This window comes from Rhinoraja longicauda, chromosome 1, assembly GCF_053455715.1.
Source record: "Rhinoraja longicauda isolate Sanriku21f chromosome 1, sRhiLon1.1, whole genome shotgun sequence".
Lineage (NCBI taxonomy): Eukaryota > Metazoa > Chordata > Chondrichthyes > Rajiformes > Arhynchobatidae > Rhinoraja > Rhinoraja longicauda.
Genome location: NC_135953.1, coordinates 29,372,898 through 29,393,514, shown reverse-complemented (window position 1 = coordinate 29,393,514; position 20,617 = coordinate 29,372,898). Strand labels below are relative to the sequence as shown.

General features: G+C 42.9%; 1 protein-coding gene across 2 annotated transcripts in view; it reads right to left on the bottom strand.

Annotated features, from left to right (window-relative positions):
* The window catches only part of malt1 (MALT paracaspase 1), a 165,502-nt gene that overhangs the window by 102,649 nt on the left and 42,236 nt on the right, over positions 1-20,617 (bottom strand). The window contains exon 1 of one of the 2 annotated variants that reach the window (XM_078425665.1): positions 10,021-10,772. The exons of the other annotated variant lie outside the window; for it this stretch is intronic. The gene's annotated coding sequence lies outside the window, so the exon portion shown is untranslated. Of the gene's footprint in view, positions 1-10,020; positions 10,773-20,617 lie in introns of those variants that run through there. 2 annotated transcript variants of the gene reach the window in all.

Below are 20,617 nucleotides of genomic sequence, written 5' to 3'. Positions count from 1 at the left end.
ACATAAGGGGAAAAGGGTAACTAGAGAGAGAGTGGCACCTCTCAGGAATCAAAGTGGTCACCTCTGTGTGGAGCCACAGGAGATGGACAAGGTGCTAAATGAGTATTTCTCCTCTATATTTATTGAGGAGAAAGACAGTAGGACGGAGGAAATTGGAGCAGTCACTGGAAGTGTCTTGAGAGCAGTCAGGGTTACCGTCGAAGAAGTACTGAAGATACTGTCGTGTTTGAAGGTAGACAAATCTCCAGGGCCTGATCAGATGATATATCCGAGGACATTGTGGGAAACTAGAGAGGAAATTGCGGGAGCCCTGGTTGAAATTTACGAGTCGTCCTTACATACAGGAGAGGTGCCGGAAGACTGGAGGTTGGCAAATGTTGTACCTCTTTCCAAGAAGGGCTGCAGGGAACTATAGGCCGGTGAGCTTAACATCTGTAGTTGGTAATTTACTGGAGATTATTCTGAGGGATAGGATACACAGCAATTTGGATGGGCAAAGGCTGATTAGGGATAGTCAGCATGGTTTTGTATGTGGGAGGTCGTGTCTCACAAATCTTGATTTTTCTGAAGATATGACCAAAAAGGTTGATGAGGGCAGAGATGTAGATGTTGTGTACATGGACTTCAGTAAAGCGTTCGACAAGGTTCCGCATGGTATGCTGCTCTGGAAGGTTAGATTGCACGGGATCCAAGGAGAGATAGCTGAATGGATAGCAAATTGGCCCCATGGAAGGAAGCAGAGGGTAATGGTGGAAGATTGCTTCTCAGACTGGATGCCTGTGACTAGTGGTGTGCCTCAGAGTTCAGTGCTGGACTTTGTCATCTACATCAATGATTTGGATGAGAACATACAGGGCAAGATTAGCAAGTTTGATGATACAAAAGTTGGTGGGCTTGCAGATACTGAAGATGGTTGTGAATGATTGCAGTAGGATCTGGATCAATTGGCCAGGTGGGCGGAGCAAATTAAGCTGTTCATCATCAGAAAGAAAGATTATTGCAAACTTGCTTTCTGAATGTTTCTCTATCGTAGTGGGCCTACAGCACAATCCTATTGGAGAGCTTGAACCTTTCTTATATTTAAGATGTACCCGTATCGCCCCAGTGAATGAACCCTCCAGTATGTCCTCACTGTGACGCCGTGACAGTCTCTCTGATTAGTAGAGCAACTCATCCATCTCTTTTCCCTCCCTTTCTATTACATCTGAAACATTGAAAGCCCAGAACATTGGGGAATCAGTCATGCCCCTCTCACAACCATGTTTCTGCAATGGCCACAACATCATAGTCCCAAACACCAATCCAGGCTCTGAGGTCATCCAAGTATATTTGTTTCTATATAGTTTCTCTATCTCCTAGTAATTGTTCTTTCTGATCTGTCTTTTGTACTTTTGATGCTCTTCATTGTAATACTGTGAAGGTATTGTTACAATATTGAATTATTTTTTAATGTATTTTCCAATTTATGAACAGCAGTAAAAGTGGAACCGGTTCATTACCTGGGTAATCCACAAAAAGAGTGTGAAAATGTTATCAAGGTTTGCTGAAACTTTGCACCCATTTGAAATAGACAACGAAGAAGGCCAATTGGCCCTTTGTATCAATATTGTCTCTCAGAGCAATCTGATTCCTCCACTTCTTCTTTCATGTCCATCATCTATGTTTCAAATATTCGGCCAGGCTCTTGCACAATGGACAGCCTTCTCATTTGCCACAGCTAGATCTTCCAGGCAGCATTGTTCACCAAGAAGTAGGCATCTTAGAGGTGTGGCATGGATTGTACAGATGTTCCACATTCACATTCCGTGTCTGCCGCATCTGCATAGCCCCATTTGCTCATATTGGTCTTGCATCGGTCCATACCTGTACGAAGCCTATTGAGGGACTTCCAGGTCTTCCAGTCACACCTGTGACCAGGTGGTAGCTGTTCCTTTGATTGGGATTGGTAGCTTTTTGTGGTGGTGGTTTTCACTGCGTTTCTTTTCCCACAAGGATAGTCTGGTTGCTTGAGGAGATTGTGACAGTGGCTGGACTATGTGAAGGAAGCTCTTCCTCCACTTCAGGCGGTTTGGGGCTGGGTGATGGGGGTTACAGGAATGGCAGGTGTCCCCAACTTGCCTACTACGTTCAGTTCTACCAGCCAAGACCATGCAAGCCGTTGGTTTTAAGCAGCCAGTGATGCATCTGCAGCTGTCATTAAGGGTGGCATCAACTTTCTTCGCATGAGATGATCTCTCCCAGACAGGACAAGCATACTCTGCAGCAGAGTAGCACAGCGCAAGAGCAGTTGACCGCAGTGTGGATGCATTGGTACCTCACGACGAGTTTGCCAGCTTGCGTAGGTGGCTGTTCTTCGTCCTCACTTTGCCCTTCACCTTTTCGATGTGTTGCTTGAAGGAAAGGGTTCGGTCCAGAGTGACCCCAAGATAAACAGGGTGGTCACAGTGTCTCAAAGGGACACCATTCCATGTTAAGGACAGCTTCCTCCCAACTTCGCGATTACGAAGGTGGAACAGACTTATGTCTCAGTAGCTAATGTCCTTCACATTCGAATTAATTCTCCTGCCACTCATTACACAATGGTAATTTACAATAGCAAATTGACATACCCTCCAGCATGTATTAAGATGTGGGAAGAAACACATGCAGTCACAGGGAGAACATGTAAACTCCAAATTGGCAGCATGGAAGATGACGATTTCACCCAGGCCAATGGAGCTGTACGGCAGTAGCACTACCTGCTGCACATTGCCCTTCTCCCCTTTCAAAAGTTTGTAAGTTTGCTTCGGCCTTGCATACTTTTGTTTCTTTCACATTGTCACCAAATGATGAATTGTGGATTGGGTTGTGATCATTCTAAATCCTATCTGATTTAATATTTGTTGCAAATATCATAGGAAAGGCATCTTGCAGCAGACAAAAAGAGAGCAATTTGATTAACATTTTTTTATCAAAATACATAAATATTTTCTGTTCAACAAAATAAATACTGAATTCAACATTCAGTCACCGCATGACCATAAGTAGGATTTATCAGGTTGCTATTTGAGTTTGTTAATTTAATTAGATTATATTTTTCATGTTTTCCAAGTTGGCGTATGGGCATCTAAGCTTATTATCAATATATCATGATTTATTTTCTATACAGGTAATCCAGAACCAGAAGTAACTTGGTATAAGGGAGACAAGGAGCTCACCAAAGCTCTTGAACCGACTAAGTATGAAATGTTAAAGGATGGCAAAGTTCACACAATCAGACTATACAGGTGAATGGTTATCCTGAATGAAATTTACAGAACACGGGATCACTCAGCCCATAATTCCATGCCTGCTAAAAATGAATTCAAGGTTAACCCTACTCCCAGCTCTTGGTCCATAGTTCAGCGGTTAACATAGAAACATAGAAAATAGGTGTACGAGTAGACCATTCAGCCCTTCGAGCCATTCAATATGATCATGGCTGATCATCCAAAATCAGTACCCCGTTCCTGCTTCCCATATCCCTTGACTCCGTTAGCCCTAAGAGCTATATCTAACTCTCTCTTGAAAACATCCAGTGAATTGGCCTCCACTGCCTTCTGTGGCAGAGAATCCCACAGATTCACAACTCTCTGGGTGTAAAGGTTTTTCCTCATCTCAGTCCTAAATGGCCTACCCCTTATTCTTAAACTGTGACCCCTGGTTCTGGACTCCCCCAACATCGGGAACATTTTTCCTGCATCTAGCCTGTCCAATCCTTTAAGAATTGTATATGTTTCTATAAGATCCATTCTCATCCTTCTAAATTCCAGTGAATATTCTGAGTTATCACTTTTTGAGGGCTTATCTAGGTAATTTTAAATGTAATCAGGGTTTCTGGCTCACAAACCTTTTCAGGGAGTAAGTTCCAAACCCCCACCACAGATTGAGTAAAATATTTTTTCTCAATTCCCTTCTAAGCTAACCATATAATTTATACCATCAAGTTACTGATTTCTCTGCTGAGAGAAATAGGACTTTTCTGTTTCTACTATTCCTGACTTTATACATCTTGATTAAGTTTCAATAGACAATACAATAGACAATAGGTGCAGGAGTAGGCCATTCAGCCCTTCGAGCCAGCACCGCCATTCAATGCGATCATGGCTGATCACTCTCAATCGGTACCCCGTTCCTGCCTTCTCCCCATACCCCCTCACTCCGCTATCCTTAAGAGCTCTATCCAGCTCTCTCTTGAAAGCATCCAACGAACTGGCCTCCACTGCCTTCTGAGGCAGAGAATTCCACACCTTCACCACCCTCTGACTGAAAAAGTTCTTCCTCATCTCCGTTCTAAATGGCCTACCCCTTATTCTCAAACTGTGGCCCCTTGTTCTGGACTCCCCCAACATTGGGAACATGTTATCTGCCTCTAATGTGTCCAATCCCCTAATTATCTTATATGTTTCAATAAGATCCCCCCTCATCCTTCTAAATTCCAGTGTATACAAGCCCAATCGCTCCAGCCTTTCAACATATGACAGTCCCGCCATTCCGGGAATTAACCTAGTGAACCTATGCTGCACGCCCTCCATAGCAAGAATATCCTTCCTCAAATTTGGAGACCAAAACTGCACACAGTACTCCAATAGACAATAGACAATAGACAATAGGTGCAGGAGTAGGCCATTCAGCCCTTCGAGCCAGCACCGCCATTCAATGCGATCATGGCTGATCACTCTCAATCAGTACCCCGTTCCTGCCTTCTCCCCATACCCCCTCACTCCGCTATCCTTAAGAGCTCTATCCAGCTCTCTCTTGAAAGCATCCAACGAACTGGCCTCCACTGCCTTCTGAGGCAGAGAATTCCACACCTTCACCACCCTCTGACTGAAAAAGTTCTTCCTCATCTCCGTTCTAAATGGCCTACCCCTTATTCTCAAACTGTGGCCCCTTGTTCTGGACTCCCCCAACATTGGGAACATGTTATCTGCCTCTAATGTGTCCAATCCCCTAATTATCTTATATGTTTCAATAAGATCCCCCCTCATCCTTCTAAATTCCAGTGTATACAAGCCCAATCGCTCCAGCCTTTCAACATACGACAGTCCCGCCATTTGCTCTTTTCACCTTAAAGCTACACCCTCCAGTCTTTGATATTTCCACCCCGAGAGAAAGGTCCTGACTGTCTCCCCTAGCAATGCCTCTCATAATTTTATATACTTCTATCAAGTAGGCTGGCGGCATGGTGGCGCAGCGGTAGAGTTGCTGTCTTACAGCGAATGCAGGGCCGGAGACTCAGGTTCGATCCTGACTACGGGTGCTGTACTGTACGGAGTTTGTACGTTCTCCCCGTGACCTGCGTGGGTTTTCTCCGAGATTTTCAGTTTCCTCCCACACTCCAAAGACGTACAGGTTTGTAGGTTAATTGGCTGGGCAAATGTAAAGATTGTCCCTAGTGGGTGTAGGATAGTGTTAATGTGCGGGGATCGCTGGGCGGCGCGGACCCGGTGGGCTGAAGGGCCTGTTTCTGCGTTGTATCTCTAAAAAAAAAAGTCTCCCCTCAAGCTGCACCATTTTAGAGAAAACAGTCCAAATTTGTCTGACCTCTCCATAGAGCTAATACCTACTAATCCAGGCAGTATTCTGATAAATGTTAACATCGTGCATTATTAAGGGCATTGTGAACTTGAACTTCATAGATTTATGCACACGAACACGAGGTTTGTAATATTCCTGCATCCCTTAAAATTGTAGCATTCATTAAAGTTAATCCAATCATTTTTCCAACCAAAGGGCACCTCAGTAAAACCCAAACCCTAAGGGTAATGGTGCTGCTGCACCTGCACTATTGGACATACCTCAAATCAGCCTCGAGCAAGCTAAACCATACAGGCACTCTGCTGAGTTTTATCAACACTTTCAGTTTTTGGTCCATTTTAATTTTACGATTTTAGACATTAAGTTGGAAAGCTTACATTAAAGAATTATGAAGATGTTGCCAGGACTCAAGGGACTGAGGTGTATGGAGAGATTGAGCAGTTAGGACTTTAATCCTTAGCTTGCAGGAGACAGTGGATGATCTTATAGAAGTGTGGAAAATCATGAGGGGTGTGAATGCACGCGATTTTATTTGCAGGGTTGGGGAAACAAAAATGAAAGAGCATAGATTTGAGTTGAGTGTGAAAAGATGTAACAGGAACCTGAGTAGAATACATTTTCACATCAAGGGTGGTGGACTTATGGAACGAGCTACTCAGGGAAGTAATAAACCAGGTGCAATAATAACATTTAGAAGACATTTGGACAGGTGAATGGATGCAAGGGTTCGGAGAGATATGGGTCAAATGCGGACAAATGGGACTAGTTTAGATGGCGTTGGCGTGAACGAGTTGGGCCAATGGACTTGTTTACATATTATATGACTGTGACTGTAGCTGACACAAAAAGTTTTTTTTTAAATTGCTGTTTATTGCTGTAACTGGAATTCACATTGAGAAAGGTTACGGAAGCACATTCATTTGTAAAGTTTATAGGGAAATCGCATACATATTTCAAAGTTTACTTTAGTTTAAAAATACAGTGTGAAAACAGGCCCTCCAACCCACCAAACCTGTGCCAAGCTGCGATCTCCATACACTCAGGACAATTTACAATTTCTACCATCGCCAATTAATCTACAAGCCTGTACATCATTAGAGTGTAGGAGGAAACCGGGAGAAACCCACATGGTCATCGAGAGAGCGTACAAACTCTGGTCTCTAGTGCTGTAAGGCAGCAGCTCGACCGCTGCACCAGTGTGCCGCCCATAAAGTACAAGGCCATGGCAATCTGCATAGGAGATGAGATCATTGAATAGCTCTTTAAAAGAACTGGCCCCAGTGCTGGTGGGATGAATGATCTCCTTCTGTCCTTTACTATACAGTGACTTTGACCTTGTGTTTGAGACGCCTTGCTAATTTTATGCTAAAGTGTATGCGCTTCAATTTTGTCTGCAACGGTTAAGGTCTGCTTAAGTAAAGGTCGTACATTACACAAGAACCCCAGGCAAGATTTTGACCTGATGTTATTTTCAGAATTCACCCAAGCATCTTTGCATGTGTAAAATTCCTAAGACCGTTTTGGCTTCCTTTTAAAATGCATCGACTAGTGATGGTGTCTTATTTCCTGTCAAGGCAAGTGCTGTAAATGGAGCTCCTGCCCCATATATGCAGGAGAGGCCACCTGTTGGCTTTAGTCTTATGCATACTTGACTTGAAATTGTCATCAATCGCAAAAACATGCAATATGATAGATATTTGTATCAGCCTTAATTTGGACTGAAAAAGGTCACATACTTGGAGTGCATGCCAGAAGTCAGAAGACTCACACAAATTTGAGTCCTAGGCTTTCACAGTTGCCTTGGGATTTACGTTCTATCCAATGAGCTGCAGCTGACAATCAAACCACAGAGGCAACTTGAGCCGAGAGAGGATAGATTTAAAAGGCACCCAAGGGGAAACCTTTACACACAGAGGTTAGTACGTATATGGAACGAGCTGCCAGAGAAAGCAGTGGAGGCAGATACAATTACAACATTCACAGGACACTTGGAGAGATACTGAAGGACCTGTTTCTGTGCTGTATTGCTCGATTGCTTCGTAGTTCCACAGAGTATAAATGCACTGTCCGACTCTAATGCATTGATCCTAATGAGGGGTAGAAACATAGAAAATAGGTGCAGGAGTAGGCCATTCGGCCCTTCGAGCCTGCACCGCCATTCAATATGATCATGGCTGATCATCCAACTCAGTATCCCGTACCTGCCTTCTCTCCATACCCCCTGATCCCTTTAGCCACAAGGGCCACATCTAACTCCCTCTTAAATATAGCCAATGAACTGGCCTCAACTACCTTCTGTGGCAGAGAATTCCACAGACTCACCACTCTCTGTGTGAAGAAATGTTTTCTCATCTCGGTCCTAAAAGACTTCCCCCATATCCTTAAGCTGTGACCCCTGGTTCTGGACTTCCCCAACATCGGGAACAATCTTCCCGCATCTAGCCTCTCCAACCCCTTAAGAATTTTATATGTTTCTATAAGATTCCCCCTCAGTCTTCTAAATTCCAGCGAGTATAAGCCTAGTCTATCCAGTGGGAATGGGTAAATGGAGCAGAGCTTTGGGTGACTAGTGGTGTACACAAAGGTGTTCCTCTGTCTCTGTGTCAAGGTGCTGAGGCTTTGAAGGCACTGGTGAGGCCACATATGGAATATTGTGAGCAGTTTTGAGCTCCATATCTGAGGAAAGACGTGCTGGCTTTGGAGAGGTTCCAGAGGAGGTTTACGAGAATAATCCCAGGGATGATTGGGTTAACATATGATGAGCATTTGAAAATACTGGGCCTGTAGTCGCTGGAAATTAAAAGGATGTGGGGTGTTTTCATTGAAACATACCAGATAATTAAAGGCCTGGATAGAGTGGAAGCGGAAAGGATGTTTCCAGCAATGGAAGAGTCTAGGACCAGAGGGCACAGCATCAGATTAAGAGGACGTACCTTTGGAATAGAGATGAGGAAGAAATTGTTTAGCCAGGTGGTGGTGAATGTGTGGAATTCATTGCCACAGTGACCTGTTGTGGAGCTAAGACATTGAGTATATTTAAAGCAGAGATTGCTAGGCTCTTGATTAGGGAGGGTGTCAAAGGTTACAAGGAGAAGGCAGGAGGACAATGGGGAAAAATAGATCAGCCATGATTATGTGGTGGGGTACACTCGATGGGCTGAATGGCCTAGTTCTGGTCCTATGTCTTATGGGGGTTTTTTCCACATTGATTTGCTGACAGTCTGTACCCATGCCCTTAAGTAGCAGCTGCAATCAGAGCAGCCCATTTTCAGTAAAGGGCCCCAAACAGCTGATGGTCTCTCTTTTACATAAACAAAGGGATTAACCAATATTTTCTTTTGGCCTGTGGCCCGTATATCTTTACTGGAGTAATTATCAATACGGCAGTCTGCACACTTCCAGCTTAGAATATGCTTGCACATGCTGCCCTTTCTATTAGATGGTTACGCATCCATGTGCATGTGTTCAACATCAATGCGATTCAGCCCAACATCTTCCCCACTAACGATTTACAATGCTCTGCAACAATTAATCGAAATAGTAACTGTGTCATGAGTGTAATATGCCCACTACTTAGAGCACCAGAGACCCAGTATTCTCCTGTTGCTCCCTTGGCAGTGATCATCCAAGATTAGGTATCACCGTCCACTCTCTTGCCACTTCCTTGGTCTTCCGCCATTTGAAACTTTCATCCTTTAAGAAAAAATAATGGTGTCTACCACAGCCTCTACTTTTGACAAAACATTCCATAATTTTACACAGTGACAAAAGCTGAACCATTTGTTACCAATTCACCACCACAGCGCTTTCAAAGAGCTATCATCAAAGAACTACCAAACAAAGATTACTCACTTGAAGCCTACATTTCTGATTGTATTGATATATCTACTATAGGTTTACAAAATACATTGACGTTTCCCATGTTTATTAAAAGAATAAAAGGCGATTATTTTGTGATCCAGTGACGAGTGGGTTATTTGGTAGTTAGCCAGGGGTGCAGTGCCGGAGCTCACCGGAGCGCCGCTCCGGCACATCTGCAAAAAAAAACAAATTACACAGCGGGGAATTTTAACTAGCGGGGAATTTAACAGCGACAGCTCCGACACCTAAAAAATTAGCACTGCAACACTATCGTTAGCCCATTGGGGGAATGTACATCTGAGATACAGGAATTGGAATTTCTCCATATTTTCATATTGCCATTCACATAATTTCGTATGACATCAACTTGCTTGCAGGTAGGGATGTTACTGCATAAGTATATTTTATTCCAGCTTCAAGAAGCATAAATCTTGAAGTTGCCTTTGGTTTCGCGGAATAATTGAGCCAGCCATCCCACACAGTGCTTCTATTGACTTATTTTGTCTGTGATATAAGCAGAGAATACTGAATCTGATTATGTTTGGAAATTGATCAGCAGTAGTCCAATGGGGCAACAACAACAACAACAAAAATGCCTACCTTATGTCTGTCAAATGAAAGTCTGACTGTGTCGTGCGCAGCCCAGACACGGTAAACTAACCAACGCCAGCGTCCATCACAAAGTCTTCTCTGTGCTTGACAAAGTGACCCATTGCCCGTTTCAGATGTACGGAGGACGACGCCGCGGTCTACCAGGTTTCTGCCAGGAACTCAAGGGGAATCGCCATCTGCTCCTCGGTTTTGCAAGTCGGTTTGGTCACGGAAGCTCAGGTGAAGCAACAGATGATGCAGAGACTGGAAGAGAGAAACCGGGCCAAGGAGGCGGCAAGTTTTCCTCGGGTGAATGGTGGGAGAGGTGATGGGTTGGTGACAACAGCTAACATTGGCTCGGACCGTCGAGCTCGGCCGCCGGCTGAAGGTGGGGGACAAGGAAGCTTAGACAGGCGCCCAGTCGGAGTTGCGGCTTACGGGGGACGGATGAACAGTCTGGACGAGGCACAAGCCTCAGCTGTTACCCGCCGCCCAAATACGGGCAAGAGTCGTCAGCTGAAGGAAGTCCCGGAGACCGGTGCTGGGTCGCAGATGACCCTCTCAGTGGGAAGAGATCAGAGCTGCACCACCCGCTCGGGCGACGTGTCCGGAGCTGCTTCTCCAAGGAGAAGGGGGGAACTATCTCGAATGTCTGACTTTAGTTGCGAGGGTCTCCGGAAAGATGCCGCCGAGCAGTGCAGCCCAGCATATCTCAGTGGGGCCAGGAGCTCCCTGACCCCTGAAGACCACTATTATTTGGACTTGCTGGTGTGTTCAGATGTTCTGACCGAAGAGGGCAACGCGGCGTGGCGGGGCAAGCTGGAGTCTGCCGCTCATTTGTTGCTGTTGAGCGAGGAGCATGAAACCGAGCCGGTGAAACTGAGCGCCCTCCCCGCGCCGCTCGGCCAGCCCGCCTGCAAGCGGACAACCATGGACCTGCATGGACCTCCTCCTCCTCCACATCAACCAGAGTCCGGGGCTGTGGGCAACGAGGGCAGGGCATGCTCCACCCGCGCCTCCACTCTTTTGGGAAGCTTTTGGACATCGGAAGAGAGCCGTGCTCGTCCTGGTGAGGGAGGAGCCCAATCCTGCCCCATCCCACCTCACATGCCCGTGGAGGTGGAGATTGGTGCACGGCAAGGGGAACGTTTAAAGCGGTCGCCAGCTTCAACGGAGAGGGTCCAAGAGGTCCGCGTTGGCGGAAAGAGAGACGAATGGGTCTCGGGCAACCGAATCGATGTGGACAAGTTGGACAGAGACAAACCGACTGATATTAAAAAGGGGGAGGTTTTGAAGAAGGAATTTTGGCTGAAACTTCCCTCAACGGAAGACAGTCCAGAGGACACTCACGGTGGAGTAACGCTGTCACCCGGCGATTTGGCAGAGGCAGGCGAGATGTACAACTCGCTGCTGGGGACGGACTTCGTGCAATCACCGGCTCTTCGTCTCAGCGCCAACGAAAATTGCGACAGCGCGGCTGGCAGCGGACTCCAACGCGCAAGGGGACGGCATGTCCAAACTCCGCCGCGCTTGAAAAACGACTCAACTCGCATGGAAGGAGAGTGTACCCGTGACAGGGAAGAGACGGCGGTGAGCTCTGAGGAGAGTTCTTCAGACAAGGTGTGACTACACAATCCAACTTTTTGTTGTATATAAACACACGAATTAACACACTGAACTCCAATGAGACCACATTCGGTGCACAAAATTATTTATCATCAAATCCAGAACTGCTTAGCCTAAACAACATTTGGTTTGTAGTGCATCAGCATCAGGCTAGGCTGTCATTCTAATCAGAACACAGTGGACATATCAAAACGTTTTGTACGTGAGCACCATGTTGGGCATCATATCTCAGCGTGGCTTCAGAATAGTCCAAATATAAATAGAGGGCTTTTCGATTAATTGAGCATACGTCCCTTAAATCTAGTGGTGAAATATGGATAGGATAGGTTTAGAGGCATATGGGCTAAACGCAGGCAGGTGTGACTAGTGTAGATGGGACATGTTGGTCGTGTAGGCAAGTTGGACTGAAGGCCCTGGTTCCATGTTGTATGACTCTACCACTCTATCTATACATGTCAGTTGAACAAAGGGGACTAAGAAGGCATGAGAGAGGAGCTGGCCAAGGTCGACTGGAAAAGGATCCTGGCAGGAATGACGGTGGAACAGCAATAGCAGGAATTTCTGGGCATCACCCAGAAGATGCAGGATCATTTCATTCCAAAGAGGAAGAAAGATTCTAAGGGGAGTAAGAGGAAATTGTGGTTGACAAGGGAAGTTAGGAATGGAATAAAACTAAAATAAAATGTGTGCAACAGAGTAAAGAGAAGCAGGAAGCCAGAGGAAACCTTTAAAGGACAACAGAAGGTAACAAAAAGTGCAATATGGGGTGAAAAGATGAAGTACGAGGATAAGCTGATCAAGAATTTAAAGGACAGCAAAATCTTCTTTAGGTATGTAAAGAAAAAAAGAGTAGTAAATACAACTGTGGGTCCCTTGAAGGTAGAAACAGGTGAAATTATTATGGGGAACAAGGAAATGGCAGAAGAGTTGAACAGGTACTTTGGTTCTGTCTTCACCAAGGAAGACACAAACAATCTCCCAGGTGTACTAGGAGACAGAGGACCTCGGGTGACAGAGGAACTGAAGGAAATTTGCATTAGGCGAGAAATAGTATTGGGTAGACTGATGGGACTGAAGGCTGATAAATCCCCAGGCCCGATGGTCTGCATCCCAGGGTCCTCAAGGAGGTGGCTCTAGAAATCGTGGACGTAATGGTGATCATTTTCCAATGTTCTATAGATTCAGGATCAGTTCATGTGGATTGGAGGGTAGCTAATGTTATCCCACTTTTCAAGAAAGGAGCGAGAGAGAAAATGGGGAATTATAGACCAGTTAGCCTGACATCGGTGGTGGGGAAGATGCTGGAGTCAATTATTAAAGAGGTAATAACGGTGCATTTGGATAGCAGTAAAAGGATTTGTCCAAGTCAGTATGGATTTATAAAGAGGAAATCCTGCTTGACTATTCTTCTAGAATTTTTTGAGGATATGATAAGTAAAATGGATGAAGGAGAGCCAGTGGATGTAGTGTATCTGGATTTTCAGAAAGCCCTTCATAAAGTTCCACACAGGAGATTAGTGGGCAAAATTAGAGCACATGGTATTGGGGGTAGGGTATTGACATGGATAGAGAATCGGTTGGCAGACAGGAAACAAAGAGTAGGAATAAACGGGTCCCTGTCACAATGGCAGGCAGTGGTGAGTGGAGTGCTGCTAGACTCGGTGTTGGGGCCGCAGCTAATTACAATATATATCAATGATTTAGATGATGAAATTAAAAGTATCACTAGCAAATTTGCAGATGACACAAAGCTGGGTGGCAGTGTGAACTGTGAAGAGGATGCTGGGAGTTTGCTAGGAAGTTGCAGGGTGACTTGGACAGGTTGAGTGAGTGGGTAGAGGTATGGCAGATGCAGTATAATGTAGATAAATATGAGGTTATCCACTTTGGCAGCAAGAACCAGGAGGCAGATTATTATCAGATGGTGTCAGATTAGGAAAAAGGGAAGTGCAACGAGACCTGGTGTCCTAGTCACTGAAAGTAAACTTGCAGGTACAGCAGACAGTGAAGAAAGCTAATGGCATGTTGGCCTTCATGACGAGAGGATTTGAATATAGGAGTGAAGAGGTCCTTCTGCAGTTGTACAGGGCCTTGGTGAGACCACATCTGGAGTATTGTGTGCAGTTTTGTTCTCCTAATTTGAGGAAGGACATCCTTGCTATCGAGGCAATGCAGCGTAGGTTCACGAGGTTAATCTCCGGGATGGTGGGACTGTCATTTGAGGAAAGATTGGAAAGACTGGGCTTGAATTCACTGGAATTTAGAAGGATGAGAGGGGATTTTATAAAAATGTATAAAATTATAATGGGACTGGAAAAGCTAGATGCAGAAAAAATGTTCCCAATGTTGAGAGAGTCCAGAAACAGGGGCCATAGTTTAAGAATAAAGGGGAGGCCATTTAAAACTGAGATGAAAAAAACTTTTTCATCCAGAAAGTTGTGAATTTGTGAAATTCTCTGCCACAGAAGGCAATAGAGGCCAATTCACTGGATGAATTTAAAAGAGAGTTAGATAGAGCTCCAAGGGCTAGCGGAATCAAAGGATATGGGGAGAAGGCAGGCACGGGTTACTGATTGTGGATGATCAGCCATGATCACAATGAATGGTGGTGAAGGGCCAAATGGCCTCCTCCTGCACCTATTTTCTATGTTTCGATGTTTGAAACTTTAAATAACAATTTTCATACACTAGATTGTCCATGTGAATAATTGACATTGAAGTTACCACCTTGCCAACCGCGTCAAGTTGCGCCACCGTGCCGTCATCTTTCTCAGGGACCTTCTTTGTCAGTCTGAAGAAAGATTTTGACTTAAAATGGTGTCTGTCCATTCCCTTCACAAATGCTGCCTGACCCGCTGAGTTCCACCATCACTTTGTGTATTGCTTTGAATGAGTAACTTTCTCCTCACTTCATCCCTGAATAGCTCCTAGTGTTACTCTCCTTGGCCAGAGGAGAAACAGTGTTGGAGACATACCAGGTGGATGATTGGTGTATCCATAGTCTCAGATGGATGGGCTTTCTTGCAGTGTTGGGACCATTTCCAAGAGAGATAGGACATCTTCCAAGAACGCTGAAGAGGAGATTATCTAGTGCCATTGGGATGGTTCAGGAGATGGAATGGAAGTTTGACAGTTATTTCTGGGGCAACATTTTAGCCACTGTGATTATTTTCAATATTCAGTAATTGTTTCAAGAATCCATGTTTACATCTATTTTCTGGCCAAATTCTCACATCATTTGTGATTATATCTAATTCCTCTGTACACTTCAGCTTAATCCATCTTCAAATAGACAGAGTTTATTCTTTAACTTAACAAATTGAAACAGGGAAAAGGCTCTGAATAGTAAAGAATCCAAAACAAACATATTGTTTCATATGTAATAAATCAGAGAGAGAAAATATATATTAAATGATAGAAATGAACAAAAAATTCAGGACAAATAAGATAAATAGAAAGAAGCAAATTAGCATTATCATGGTTTACCCGTCAAGTTATTATCACTCAGTAAATTTGTTATTGGCCATTTTGTTTTTTTGGCAGGCTGGAGTACAACCTCTACTTTTAAAAGATGAAGCAACAAGCTTTATTAAAAGTGCTACAAATTTACTCTTTGAAGATGGACATATGGCTTGTATGGAGAAAAAGGCAAATCTTTCACCTCTGGATATCAATGTAACACTTTCATCGACACAAAATAGTCATGACCAAGAAGCTGCTTGTGGAAGACTTGAGAAAGATTCTGAAATTTTAAGTCATCTTCCCATACTGGACAGTGCAATTTCACAAAGCAATGAGTTTAAAGATAAATATCAGGTTCAGGTTTTACAGGAAAAAAAGTCAAGTCTTATTTCAAGAGATAATAAGTTATTTTGCACATCAAAAGAACATCAAGGAAGCATTTATGAACCAAAGATTGAAAGCACAATGCACTTTATTGACTCTTTAAAAATAGATTGTTTTATAGAAAGTGAGAAGTCAGATCTTGGTGAGAACACTCCCGTTTGCAACAAAGAACAGGAACCTTTGAAAAATTTGTCAGAATTATGCATTCATAATGAGAACACAGATCATCAATCTTCAATTACCTCTGAAGGTTTTGAATGTACCATATTGAAGAAAATCAGCAAAGATGAAAGCATAGATCCATGTCTGGGTATTCTACCACATATAAGCACACCTGCTCAAATTAAAGATGTCTCTGAACCATTACACATTGGCTCCAGTAAGTTTCGGGACAATGAAAATAAATCAAATGAAGAATCAAATTACTTTTCCTATTGTGATACGAGTAATGCAGTCAGGGATGATGAAATCCCTTTTCAAGTCAGTGAATATTTTGGAAATGAGTCTAAGCAGATGAATGCACACAGAGATGAATCTGAACATTCTGAATCCAGCTTTGGGGTCACAGTGAATGACTGGAAGTTAGGAGTGCACAAAGAGCTAAATGGTCAATCTGAAGAACATGTTTTGGAGAATGAATCTAGTCAAACAGATAGCCCCAATGACCATTGGTTGCCGCTCAACAGAGCAGAAATTCTCTGTGTTTTAAATGCTTCAGAAAATAAAGTGCACAAAGAGGATATATCAACACATCGGTCAATCGGGAATGACCAAACAGCAGAAAATGAAGCTATTAGTTGTTCAGATTCTCTTAATAAGAATGAAATGCAAGAGTTTCATAATAGTAATGGAATACCAAGTTCTCCAGAAACAAATAAATTGGCAGCTGTTAAACTTGATGTTAAACTAACAGTTGACCATCCTATATTATTTGAATACAATTTAGATATTCCATCAAATCAACTGATACCAAAATATTTAACCTTCGACAGTGAAAATAATGGCTCAGATTATCTTTCAAATAAAATGGAAAGTAAAACAGAAAATATTCTTGCTGAACCTTTCATGGTTAATCATCAAGAAGCCATCACATCACCACTTATAGATTGCGAGAAAATGCAATATCATAAGCTACCTCTTTTAGAAAGTCCTTGTTGCAACAGCACCGACAACAAGATTAAAAGTAATGATAAACAGTTCTCTAATTCTGTTGGTTTCCCATCAACTGAAGATGAATATTCCAACACTCGACTGAGAACTGATCAAAATTCTGAAACTATGTTTCCTTTGAAACATTTTGTTGAACTTCAGAACACCAATGAGCCTGAAGTGGTTAAATCAGATAACTTAAAATCATCCGTGTCACAGATAGACAAAAATATTTCTCCCTTAATAGGAACAAATGAACAAAAAATTATCAACTCCAAAGAGAAAACAGTAGTGAAGGAAATGGAGCATTCTGAATATCCAACCCACAACGAACAAAGATCATCTATTGCTCATCCAGTTGTAAATGATCAATCTCTTGACATTCAACAAATATTCAGACCAGATCAAAACTCAATGAAACATGTAGTTGAGAAAAAGACAGAAGATGAGCATAGAACATTAAAAACCGTGAATCATGTCCAGACAATTCCAATTATCAACTCAGAGCCTTCGTTATTTAATGGACCAAATGTAAATCTAACTAAAATAATTTGTTCCACATTTCAAAATGAGAGCAATTTTCAATGTTTGTCAATACCAGAACCAGACAAAACGAAAGCTGTGGATAATGTCCATGAAACTGCCATTAATCCGTCTGGAAATATTATGTGTTTATTGAATCCTTCATTACATTTTGATGAGCCGTTATTTCCGAGCCCAACTGGCCAAGTTGAGAAGTGCACATTGAATCATAACATCTGTTCTGCAGGGTGTGACAGTGAATTGGGTCATGATCATGTAAATAATAAAACAACTTCATCCAAGAATTTGGCATTTGTTATGCCCTCAGTCAGTCCAATTGAGACTATTCCATCAAAAACTGAACTGGTTAAAGGTATCAACATTATGTCACCAACAACAGATTTGAATGAATATGTGCCCGATCTCAAGGCAAAACCAAGTGAAATATCAAACACCATTGAAAATGACAGTAAAATTATGGAATCACAGGCAAAAGAAGGACAATCTATCAATTGTAGGGCGAACAAAACTGATGCTGTCATTGAAGATGGCAATAAAACTGAACAGCAAAGAGATTCTGTTCATTTAGCATCTATGAACAGCAGAGGATTAAGCATAATTACTCAACAAATGGCAGGTCAGATAATGAATGTTAATTCTACTGCTGTAGAAAACTGTAGAGAGCATAACCAAAGTAATCTGATCAAGTCTACTGACCAAATTATAGTACCTGATCATCCACTAGAAGACGCTAAAGTGGACATTGAAGATGAATCTGAAGTAAAGGTTTGCCAAATATCTATGGTGCCTAACAAAGGTAACCAGAAGTCTTCGGAAGTATCCAACATTGAAAATGTCACACAGACTAAAAATGATAATCAAGCTAAGACCCCAGGCACTGAGACATTGAATAGGTCATTGGATGAGGCACAGAAGAGAACTACTGAGCCGAAGCACCCCATCTCCCTGCAAAGCAGATCTTTGTTTAAGAAGAGCATTCCAGCCATAGAATCACCCAGTACAGCTGTTAGGATTAAACAACCTTTGCCAGTGCAACCAATTAAAGATCCGATGATGTCAGATGGACGGAAAAGATCAAATTTCCCAAATTCATCCAGGGACATTGCCTCTAAATTTGGGATTTTATTTCCCTCTCAGAATGAACAGCAGAAAAAAGAAGTAAAGCAGGTGCTGTCAGTTGATAACACAAAGCTCACATTAGATAAGAACAAATATGTGCATTCTTCAGCGGGAAAGGAGAATCTTAATAAAAACCCCATTGTAGTTAAAAGAACATTTCATAAGACAAAGGAGGAACCAGCTTACACGAAAGAAGAGAAGGAGGTGGAAAACGTAAAACACTCTCATAAGGAGGAACATAAAGGTAAATTTAAAAGCTTACTTGTTCATAGTAGCAAGAGATGGACTTGGCATTAAAATATCTTCCTGTTTATTTTCCTGGGGGAAGTGCTAATGGAAAATCTAACTGAAGCAAGAATGATGAGTGGTATAGATAGGGTAGATAATGCCAAACCTGTCTCTTGGGAAGAAATGTATAAAACCAAAGGGCATAGGTTTAAGGTAGGGGTAGGATGTTTAAAGGGAAAGCCAGAAAGCAATGAAACAGGCCCTTTGGCCCAACTTGCCCATGCTGACCAACATGCCCCATCTACACTAGTCTCACCTGCCTGCTTTTGGCCCATATCCCTCTAAACCTACCCTATCCACGTACTTGTCTAAATGTTTCTTAAAAGTTGCGATAGTACCTGCCTCAACTATCAGCCATGATCATTTTGAATGGCGGTTCTGACTCGAAGGGCCAAATGGCCTTTTCCTGCACCTATTTTCTATGTTTCTATCTCCTTCGGCAGCTTGATCCATACACCCACCACTTGTTAGTGTAAAAGAGTTACCCCTCAGAGTTACCCCTCAGGTTCCCATTAAATCTTTCCCTCTTCACCTAAAACCTATGCCCTCAGGTTCTCGATTCCCCAATCTGGGCAAAAGAATGTGCGTTTACCCAATCTATTCTTCTCATGAGGACAGATTTTTTTTCGCTCAGAGGGGAGCTATAATTTGCAACAGACTACCTGAGGCGGTGGTGGAGTGATGTAGTCTCACAATATTTGAGAAGCATTTAGATGAATACTTGGATCACTAAGACATAGAACACTATGGACCAAGTACTGGAAAATAGGATAAATGGATATTGAAGGTCAGCATAGACATGATGGGCTGAAGACCTTTTTCTGTCTAGAAACAATGACATTATGCAAAAATAAAGCAAAAGAAACACCTTTCCATTTCACCCTTAGTCGGTAATCTCATTGCAATCTCTGAATTGCAAGAAAGGCATTTACAAAAAGCTGCTTTGAAACCAAATTAAATCCAGCGGACACAATGGAGGCACAAGTTACTGCAGATGCAGGAATTTGGAGTGGAAAACAAAGTGCTAGAGGAACCTAGTTGGCCAGGCAGTGTCTATGAAGGCAGAGGGAAGGTCGTCATTATGGGTCAAAACCCTGCATTAGGACACATGCAGGAGCTAGAATGAGACCATTCCTCTGCCTCCACAGATGCTGCCTGACTTGTTGGGTTCTTCCAGTAGTTTGTTTTTTTAAATCCCATTTAAAGGAAGAGAATCATACTACATTAAAAGTGTTTCTCATTCCTCAGCTCATAACAGTAGAGTTCCACCTCTGGACTCAGTGCCGAGTCCAGTGTGGCAAGCGAAGTTGGTCGTGCCAATATTTGACCTCCAGTGTGTTCCTGGGTTTCATCTTGCAGTGGGAAGAGCTTAGCAATAAGATGAATCAACATGTTTTTAGTTCTTTGCTTCTGAAGTATTTTACTTCCTGCCAACCCCACCCGCCAAATCCTCAATTGAATGACATAATAACAAGTAGTAAAATGACCAAATTACCATATTGGTAATGTGATTTTTTTTTTTAATGTCTGAGATAATTCCCCAATTAATCAGTATTAAATTTTCATGGATCATTTGCATCTTTTTATAAGATTGAGGTATTTTTTGGAAATCAAACTCCATCTTGGTAATTGGTCTGAAGGAATTAATTATTGGACTTGGTTCTGCTGTTATTCCTGGTTTTAAATCAGCAAGGTAGAGTTGCTGCCTTACAGCGCCGGAGACCCGGGTTCGATCCCGACTATGGGTGCTGTCTGTATGGAGTTTGTATGTTCTCCCCCTGACCGCATGAGTTTTTTCCTAGATCTTCAGTTTCCTCCCACACTCCAAAGACATACAGGTATGTAGGTTAATTGTCTTGGTGTAAGTGTAAATTGTCCCTAGTGTGTGTAGGATAGTGTTAATGTACGGGGATTGCTGGTCGGTGCAGTCTCAGTGGGCCGAAGGACCTGTTTCCACGCTGCATCTCTAAACTAAACTAAACTAAAGATCGTAAGATTTGAATCCTGCTTTCTTTCTGAATTGCAAGAAACGCAT